Raw genomic sequence first — 9610 nt, 5'->3', positions numbered from 1 at the left:
CCAAAGTGCTGGGATTACAGGCTTGAGCCACCGCGCCCGGCCCAGAAGTACTATTTTTAAGATTGTTCCTATACGAAAAAAATAAAGTGGCAAAAAGTCATGTCAACAAAGTTCATAACAGTAGTCTTCATAACAAAAAAAAATTGGAACTAACTTTAATAACTAAAAGAAGAAGAAAAATATTTATCACTGCAACAGAATATAATGCAACTATTACAACCCTCAGCCTCAACTCTTAGGATACTCTGATTTTACAATGAAATAGCAACTCATGGAATTCTTGCAAGGAATATCTCATATATCATGATCAAAAATTGTGCAAAAATGGTAAAGAAGCAATAATAATATTAATGTTACCATTTGGTTTAACATTTGCTTTTTGTTTAACATTTTACTTTCCTCCCTTCCCATTATCTATATGAGAAAGATAATTTTCTTTAATTATACGACCTTTGTTCATTTTGTGCTAAAGTATCTATCTTAGGTACAAGGAATGATTTCAAGTCATTGTGATTACTAAGGAGGATGACTATAACCTTCACTTTAATTACCTTCAAAAGAAAAATGAGCTTCCATTTCTAGAAGTATGGTGGACTAGATGTCTTCCTAACCACGAACTGAAAACATTAAAATGCTAGATAAAATACTAAAACTTCTTTATGGTAAAAATATACACATATATTTAGAATTAGCCAGCTGGACTCAGTTTAGATAATCCCAATTATGTTGGCAAATCCAAAGCATCATAATCAGGAGCCAGTTGAACATATGCCTTCTTCTCTCCATCAGGCCAAATCAGGGTGTTGACCTTGGCCACATCAATGTCATAGAGATTCTTTTTATTTATTTATTTATTTATTTATTTATTTATTTATTTATTTTTATCATTATACTTTAAGTTCTAGGGTATATGTGCATAACGTGCAGGTTTGTTACATATACATACTTGTGCCATGTTGGTGTGCTGCACCCATCAACTCGACAGCACCCATCAATTCATCATTTATATCATGTATAACTCCAAATGCAACCCCTCCCCCCTCCTCCCTCCCCATGATAGGCCCCAGTGTGTGATGTTCCCCTTCCCGAGTCCAAGTGATCTCATTGTTCAGTTCCCACCTATGAGTGAGAACATGCAGTGTTTGGTTTTCTGTTCTTGTGATAGTTTGCTAAGAATGATGGTTTCCAGCTGCATCCATGTCCCTACAAAGGACGCAAACTCATCCTTTTTTATGGCTGCATAGTATTCCATGGTGTATATGTGCCACATTTTCTTAATCCAGTCTGTCACAGATGGACATTTGGGTTGATTCCAAGTCTTTGCTATTGTGAATAGTGCCACAATAAACATACGTGTGCATGTGTCTTTGTAGTAGAATAATTTATAATCCTTTGGGTATATACCCAGTAGTGGGATGGCTGGGTCATATGGAACATCTAGTTCTAGATCCTTGAGGAATTGCCATACTGTTTTCCATAATGGTTGAACTAGTTTACAATCCCACCAACAGTGTAAAAGTGTTCCTATTTCTCCACATCCTCTCCAACACCTGTTGTTTCCTGATTTTTTAATGATTGCCATTCTAACTGGTGTGAGATGGTATCTCATTGTGGTTTTGATTTGCATTTCTCTGATGGCGAGTGATGATGAGCATTTTTTCATGTGTCTGTTGGCTGTATGAATGTCTTCTTTTGAGAAATGTCTGTTCATATCCTTTGCCCACTTTTTGATGGGATTGTTTGCTTTTTTCTTGTATATTTGTTTGAGTTCTTTGTAGATTCTGGATATTAGCCCTTTGTCAGATGAGTAGATTGCAAAAATTTTCTCCCATTCTGTAGGTTGCCTGTTCACTCTGATGGTAGTTTCTTTTGCTGTGCAGAAGCTCTTTAGTTTAATTAGATCCCATTTGTCAATTTTGGCTTTTGCTGCAGTTGCTTTTGGTGTTTTAGACGTGAAGTCCTTGCCCATGCCTATGTCCTGAATGGTACTACCTAGATTTTCTTCTAGGGTTTTTATGGTATTAGGTCTAACACTTAAGTCTCTAATCCATCTTGAATTAATCTTCATATAAGGAAAGGATCCAGTTTCAGCTTTCTACTTATGGCTAGCCAATTTTCCCAGCACCATTTATTAAATAGGGAATCCTTTCCCCATTTCTTGTTTCTCTCAGGTTTGTCAAAGATCAGATGGCTGTGGATGTGTGGTATTATTTCTGAGGACTCTGTTCTGTTCCATTGGTCTATATCTCTGTTTTGGTACCAGTACCATGCTGTTTTGGTTACTGTAGCCTTGTAGTATAGTTTGAAGTCAGGTAGCGTGACAACTCCAGCTTTGTCCTTTTGACTTAGGATTGTCTTGAAATGCGAGCTCTTTTTTGGTTCCATATGAACTTTAAAGCAGTTTTTTCCAATTCTGTGAAGACACTCATTGGTAGCTTGATGGGGATGGCATTGAATCTATAAATAACCTTGGGCAGTATGGCCATTTTCACGATATTGATTCTTCCTATCCATGAGCATGGTATGTTCTTCCATTTGTTTGTGTCCTCTTTGATTTCACTGAGCAGTGGTTTGTAGTTCTCCTTGAAGAGGTCCTTTACATCCCTTGTAAGTTGGATTCCTAGGTATTTTATTATCTTTGAAGCAATTGTGAATGGAAGTTCATTCCTGATTTGGCTCTCTGTTTGTCTGTTACTGGTGTATAAGAATGCTTGTGATTTTTGCACATTAATTTTGTATCCTGAGACTTTGCTGAAGTTTCTTATCAGCTTAAGGAGATTTTGGGCTGAGACGATGGGGTTTTCTAAATATACAATCATGTCATCTGCAAACAGGGACAATTTGACTTCTTCTTTTCCTAACTGAATACCCTTGATTTCTTTCTCTTGCCTGATTGCCCTAGCCAGAACTTCCAACACTATGTTGAATAGGAGTGGTGAGAGAGGGCATCCCTGTCTTGTGCCAGTTTTCAAAGGGAATTTTTCCAGTTTTTGCCCATTCAGTATGATATTAGCTGTGGGTTTCTCATAAATAGCTCTTATTATTTTGAGGTACGTTCCATCAATACCAAATTTATTGAGCGTTTTTAGCATGAAGGGCTGTTGAATTTTGTCAAAAGCCTTTTCTGCATCTATTGAGATAATCATGTGGTTCTTGTCTTTGGTTCTGTTTCTATGCTGGATTACGTTTATTGATTTGCGAATGTTGAACCAGCCTTGCATCCCAGGGATGAAGCCCACTTGATCATGGTGGATAAGCTTTTTGATGTGCTGCTGAATCCGATTTGCCAGTATTTTATTGAGGATTTTTGCATCGATGTTCATCAGGGATATTGGTCTAAAATTCTCTTTTTTTGTTGTGTCTCTGCCAGGCTTTGGTATCAGGATGATGTTGGCCTCATAAAATGAGTTAGGGAGGATTCCCTCTTTTTCTATTGATTGGAATAGTTTCAGAAGGAATGGTACCAACTCCTCCTTGTACCTCTGGTAGAATTCAGCTGTGAATCCATCTGGTCCTGGACTTTTTTTGGTGGATAGGCTATTAATTATTGCCTCAATTTCAGAGCCTGCTATTGGTCTATTCAGGGATTCAACTTCTTCCTGGTTTAGTCTTGGGAGAGTGTAAGTGTCCAGGAAATCATCCATTTCTTCTAGATTTTCTAGTTTATTTGTGTAGATGTGTTTATAGTATTCTCTGATGGTAGTTTGTATTTCTGTGGGGTCGGTGGTGATATCCCCTTTATCATTTTTTATTGCGTCTATTTGATTCCTCCTCTTTTCTTCTTTATTAGTCTTGCTAGCGGTCTGTCAATTTTGTTGATCTTTTCAAAAAACCAACTCCTGGATTCATTGATTTTTTGGAGGGTTTTTTGTGTCTCTATCTCCTTCAGTTCTGCTCTGATCTTAGTCATTTCTTGCCTTCTGCTAGCTTTTGAATGTGTTTGCTCTTGCCTCTCTAGTTCTTTTAATTGTGATGTTAGAGTGTCAATTTTAGATCTTTCCTGCTTTCTCTTGTGGGCATTTAGTGCTATAAATTTCCCTCTACACACTGCTTTAAATGTGTCCCAGAGATTCTGGTATGTTGTGTCTTTGTCCTCATTGGTTTCAAAGAACATCTTTATTTCTGCTTTCATTTCGTTGTGTACCCAGTAGTCATTCAGGAGCAGGTTGTTCAGTATCCATGTAGTTGAGTGGTTTTGATTGAGTTTCTTAGTCCTGAGTTCTAGTTTGATTGCACTGTGGTCTGAGAGACAGTTTGTTATAATTTCTGTTCTTTTACATTTGCTGAGGAGTGCTTTACTTCCAATTATGTGGTCAATTTTGGAATAAGTGTGATGTGGTGCTGAGAAGAATGTATATTCTGTTGATTTGGGGTGGAGAGTTCTATAGATGTCTATTAGGTCCACTTGGTGCAGAGATGAGTTCAATTCCTGGATATCCTTGTTAACTTTCTGTCTCACTGATCTGTCTAATGTTGACAGTGGAGTGTTGAAGTCTCCCGTTATTATTGTTTGGGAGTCTAAGTCTCTTTGTAAGTCTCTAAGGACTTGCTTTATGAATCTGGGTCCTCCTGTATTGGGTGCATATATATTTAGGATAGTTAGCTCTTCCTGTTGAATTGATCCCTTTACCATTATGTAATGGCCTTCTTTGTCTCTTTTGATCTTTGATGGTTTAAAGTCTGTTTTATCAGAGACTAGGATTGCAACCCCTGCTTTTTTTTGTTCTCCATTTGCTTGGTAGATCTTCCTCAATTCCTTTATTTTGAGCCTATGTATGTCTCTGCATGTGAGATGGGTCTCCTGAATACAGCAGACTGATGGGTCTTGACTCTTTATCCAGTTTGCCAGTCTGTGTCTTTTAATTGGAATATTTAGTCCATTTACATTTAAGGCTAATATTGTTATGTGTGAACTTGATCCTGCCATTTTGATATTAACTGGTTATTTTGCTCGTTAGTTGATGCAGTTTCTTCCTAGCCTCGATGGTCTTTACATTTTGGCATGTTTTTGCAATGGCTGGTACCGGTTGTTCCTTTCCACGTTTAGGGCTTCCTTCAGGGTCTCTTGTAAGGCAGGCCTGGTGGTGACAAAATCTCTAAGCATTTGCTTATCTGTAAAGGATTTTATTTCTCCTTCACTTATGAAACTTAGTTTGGCTGGATATGAAATTCTGGGTTTAAAATTCTTTTCTTTAAGAATGTTGAATATTGGCCCCCACTCTCTTCTGGCTTGTAGAGTTTCTGCCGAGAGATCTGTTGTTAGTCTGATGGGCTTCCCTTTGTGGGTAACCCGACCTTTCTCTCTGGCTGCCCTTAAGATTTTTTCCTTCATTTCAACTTTGGTGAATCTGGCAATTATGTGTCTTGGAGTTGCTCTTCTCGAGGAGTATCTTTGTGGCGTTCTCTGTATTTCCTGAATTTGAATGTTGGCCTGCCCTACTAGGTTGGGGAAGTTCTCCTGGATGATATCCTGAAGAGTGTTTTCCAACTTGGTTCCATTTTCCCCCTCACTTTCAGGCACCCCAATCAGACGTAGATTTGGTCTTTTTACATAATCCCATACTTCTTGCAGGCTTTGTTCATTTCTTTTTCTTCTTTTTTCTTTTGGTTTCTCTTCTTGCTTCATTTCATTCATTTGATCCTCAATCGCTGATACTCTTTCTTCCAGTTGATCAAGTTGGTTACTGAAGCTTGTGCATTTGTCACGTATTTCTCGTGTCATGGTTTTCATCTCTGTCATTTCGTTTATGACATTCTCTGCATTAATTAGTCTAGCTGTCAATTCTTCCACTCTTTTTTCAAGATTTTTAGTTTCTTTGCGCTGGGTACTTAATTCCTCCTTTAGCTCTGAGAAGTTTGATGGACTGAAGCCTTCTTCTCTCATCTCGTCAAAGTCATTCTCTGACTAGCTTTGATCCGTTGCTGGCGATGGGCTGTGCTCCTTTGCAGGGGGAGATGCGCTCTTATTTTTTGAATTTCCAGCTTTTCTGCCCTGCTTTTTCCCCATCTTTGTGGTTTTATCTACCTCTGGTCCTTGATGATAGTGACGTACTGATGGGGTTTTGGTATAGGTGTCCTTCCTGTTTGATAGTTTTCCTTCTAACAGTCAGGACCCTCAGCTGTAGGTCTGTTGGAGATTGCTTGAGGTCCACTCCAGACCCTGTTTGCCTGGGTATCAGCAGCAGAGGTTGCAGAAGATAGAATATTGCTGAACAGCCAGTGTACCTGTCTGATTCTTACTTTGGAAGCTTCCTCTCAGGGGTGTACTCCACCCTGTGAGGTGTGGGGTGTCAGACTGCCCCTAGTGGGGGATGTCTCCCAGTTAGGGTACTCAGGGGTCAGGGACCCACTTGAGCAGGCAGTCTGTCCCTTCTCAGATCTCAACCTCCGTGTTGGGAGATCCACTGCTCTCTTCAAAGCTGTCAGACAGAGTCGTTTGCGTCTGCAGAGGTTCTGCTGCTTTTTTGTTGTTGTTTTTTAGCTGTGCCCTGTCCCCAGAGGTGGAGTCTACAGAGACAGGCAGGTTTCCTTGAGCTGCTGTGAGCTCCACCCAGTTCGAGCTTCCCAGCGGCTTTGTTTACCTACTTAAGCCTCAGCAATGGCGGGCGCCCCTCCCCCAGCCTCGCTGCTGCCATTTCGGTTAGATTGCAGACTGCTGTGTTAGCAATGAGGGAGGCTCCGTGGGCGTGGGACCCTCCCGGCCAGGTGTGGGATATATTCTCCTGGTGTGCCCGTTTGCTTAAAGCGCAGTATTGGGGTGGGAGTTACCCGATTTTCCAGGTTTTGTGTGTCTCAGTTTCCCTGGCTAGGAAAAGGGATTCCCTTCCCCCTTGCACTTCCCAGGTGAGGCGATGCCTCACCCTGCTTCAGCTCTTGCTGGTCAGGCTGGAGCAGCTGACCAGCACCGATTGTCCGGCACTCCCTAGTGAGATGACCCCAGTACCTCAGTTGAAAATGCAGAAATCACCGGTCTTTTGTGTTGCTCGTGCTGGGAGTTGGAGACTGGAGCTGTTCCTATTCGGCCATCTTGCTCCGCCCCGTCGTAGAGATTCTTAACAGCCTGTTTGATCTGGTGCGTATTGGCTTTAACATCTACAGTGAACACAAATGTGTTTTTGTCTTCTATCTTCTTCATGGCAGACTCAGTGGTCAGTGGAAAATTCATGATAGCATAGTGGTCAAGCTTGTTTCTCCTGGGAGTGCTCTTCCGAGGATATCTGGGCTGCCTCTGGAGTCACAGTGTTTTGGGCCGCCGGAAGGTGGGTAACGTGCAGATCTTCTCTTTTTTTGTGGCTGTGGAAACCTTTCAACACTGCCTTCTTGGCCTTCAAAGCCATCTCTTTGGCTTCAGTTTTAGGAGGGTCGGGAGCTTCCTTCTTTGCTTTCAGCACCATCTCATGAAAAGAGCTAAAACTTCCTTTTTAAATGCAACAAGAGACAAGCAAGACACTAAGGAATATTCAGAAGTCAAAAACTAAGTGACTTTGGAAACCCAGAAAGGTACATACCACACTGAAACCTGCTTTTTTCTTGAGGTTATATATCTAACTAAATGACCTTGACCCTAGATTTCCACAGCCTCCCAGGAATTGGGAGGGAGGAAAAAAAGACCAACGTCTTCTCAAGTTAGAAAGCATAAGTGGGCCGGGTGCAGTGGCTCAAGCCTGTAATCCCAGCACTTTGGGGGCTGAGACAGGCGGATCACGAGGTCAGGAGATCGAGACCATCCTGGCTAACACGATGAAACCCCGTCTCTACTAAAAAATACAAAAAACTAGCCAGGCGAGGTGGCGGGCGCCTGTAGTCCCAGCTACTCCGGAGGCTGAGGCAGGAGAATGGCATAAACCCGGGAGGCAGAGCTTGCAGTGAGCTGAGATCCGGCCACTGCACTCCAGCCTGGGCGACAGAGTGAGACTCCGTCTCAAAAAGAAAAAAAAAAGAAAGCATAAGTGATTCTTCCAAAAAAAATGGGACGACAAAATGCTACATCTTCTAAGTAATAGTATACTAAAAGTAATCACAACCCTCTTCCCCCAAACCCCTAAAGAGAACTTCAGGGAAATGGGTCTGACCTTAGTGTTGAATAGAAAGTGGGAAAAAATCTTAAGTATTAATAACCACAACAGCTTTCTCCCTGTCTGCATCCTAACTTCACACTACATAGGTGGTATAAGAAACCTGAAGTCAGGAATTTAGTTCTCAGACACATAATAGAATCAAATATAAATCTCTGCAGTAACTAACCTTCAAGTCAGGCCTTAAAGAATTCTCACTGTTCTAAGAAATAACAATTCACCATCATGAAAATTCACAAAATACACAGGAAAACAAGGGACTGAGTAAGAACCAGCAAAAACAACAAGAACAAAATCAAATATATGAAAGCTTTAGACACTAAAGCACCAATCATAGAATGTAAAATAAATATGTTAATGTCTTCAGTGAACCAAAAGAATTAAAACATGAGTTAAAAAAAGAAAAAATAAACTATAAGTAAAAATTTGAAAAAGAACTAAATATATAATAATTGAAATTTAAAACTTAATAAGTTCTATAGCAGATTAAAGGCAGCTAAAGAGAGAATTAGTGAACTGGAAGGTAGAGTTCAATTACCCAGAATAAAACAGAAAGAGAAAGAGATAGAAAGTATAAAAGAAAGTTAAGTGACATAGAGCGTTGAGCAAGAAGGTCTAAAACACATGTAATCAGATGACAGAAGGACAGAAGAGATAAAATGGGATGAGAAAATAACTGAAGAAATAATGGCTGAGAACTCATCAACATTTATAACAACAATTTGCAAACTTATAAAGCCCAACAAGTTCCCATCTGGGAAAAATAAAAATAAAAATAAATTCATACCTACACATATCATAGTAATGGCAAAACACCAAAGACAAAATGATTTTAAATGCAACTAGAGAGAAAAGTCGTGTTATCTTTAAAGGAAAAACAATGAACTGATAGCCAAATTTTCAACAACTGAAACCAGAAGACAAAGAACATTATATATTGACTCTGCTAACAGAAAATAATTGTTAATCTAGAATTATCCAAGAAAAATATCTTTAGAGACCAAGGGGAAAATTAATACAATTCAGTGGAGGGAAAGGAAATTGAGAAAGTTTACTACCAACAAATTCTCATTAAAGAAAATTCTACGTATGCACTTCAGGCAGAAGGAAAGTAATCTCAGGTGGAAAGTCTGACATGCAAAGAAAATTGTAGATATGTCATCAGAGTGAACAGACAACCTACAAAATGGTAGAAAATTTTTGCAATCTATCCATCTGACAAAGGTCTAATAGACAGAGTCTACAAGGAACTTAAACAAATTTACAAGAAAAAAACAACCCCATTATAAAGTGGGCAAAGGACATGACAGACACTTCTCAAAAGAAGACATACATTCAGTCAACAAACATCTGCATAAAAGCTCAACATCACTGATCATTAGAGAAATGCAAATCAAAACCATGATGAGATACCATCTCATGTCAGTCATAATGGCTATTATTAAAAAGTCAAAAAACAACAGATACTGCCAAGGGGATGGAGAAAAAGGAATATATATATATATATATATATATATATATATATATTTTTTTTT

At 39.5% G+C, this 9610-nt stretch overlaps 1 pseudogene; it reads right to left on the bottom strand.

Moving 5' to 3' along the window:
• Positions 1–721: 721 nt before the first annotated feature.
• On the bottom strand, positions 722–7394 carry LOC115896365 (annotated as a pseudogene).
• Positions 7395–9610: the final 2216 nt, after the last annotated feature.

The sequence above is a fragment of the Rhinopithecus roxellana genome, chromosome 3 (assembly GCF_007565055.1).
Source record: "Rhinopithecus roxellana isolate Shanxi Qingling chromosome 3, ASM756505v1, whole genome shotgun sequence".
Lineage (NCBI taxonomy): Eukaryota > Metazoa > Chordata > Mammalia > Primates > Cercopithecidae > Rhinopithecus > Rhinopithecus roxellana.
This window is presented reverse-complemented; position numbering and strand designations above follow the sequence as displayed.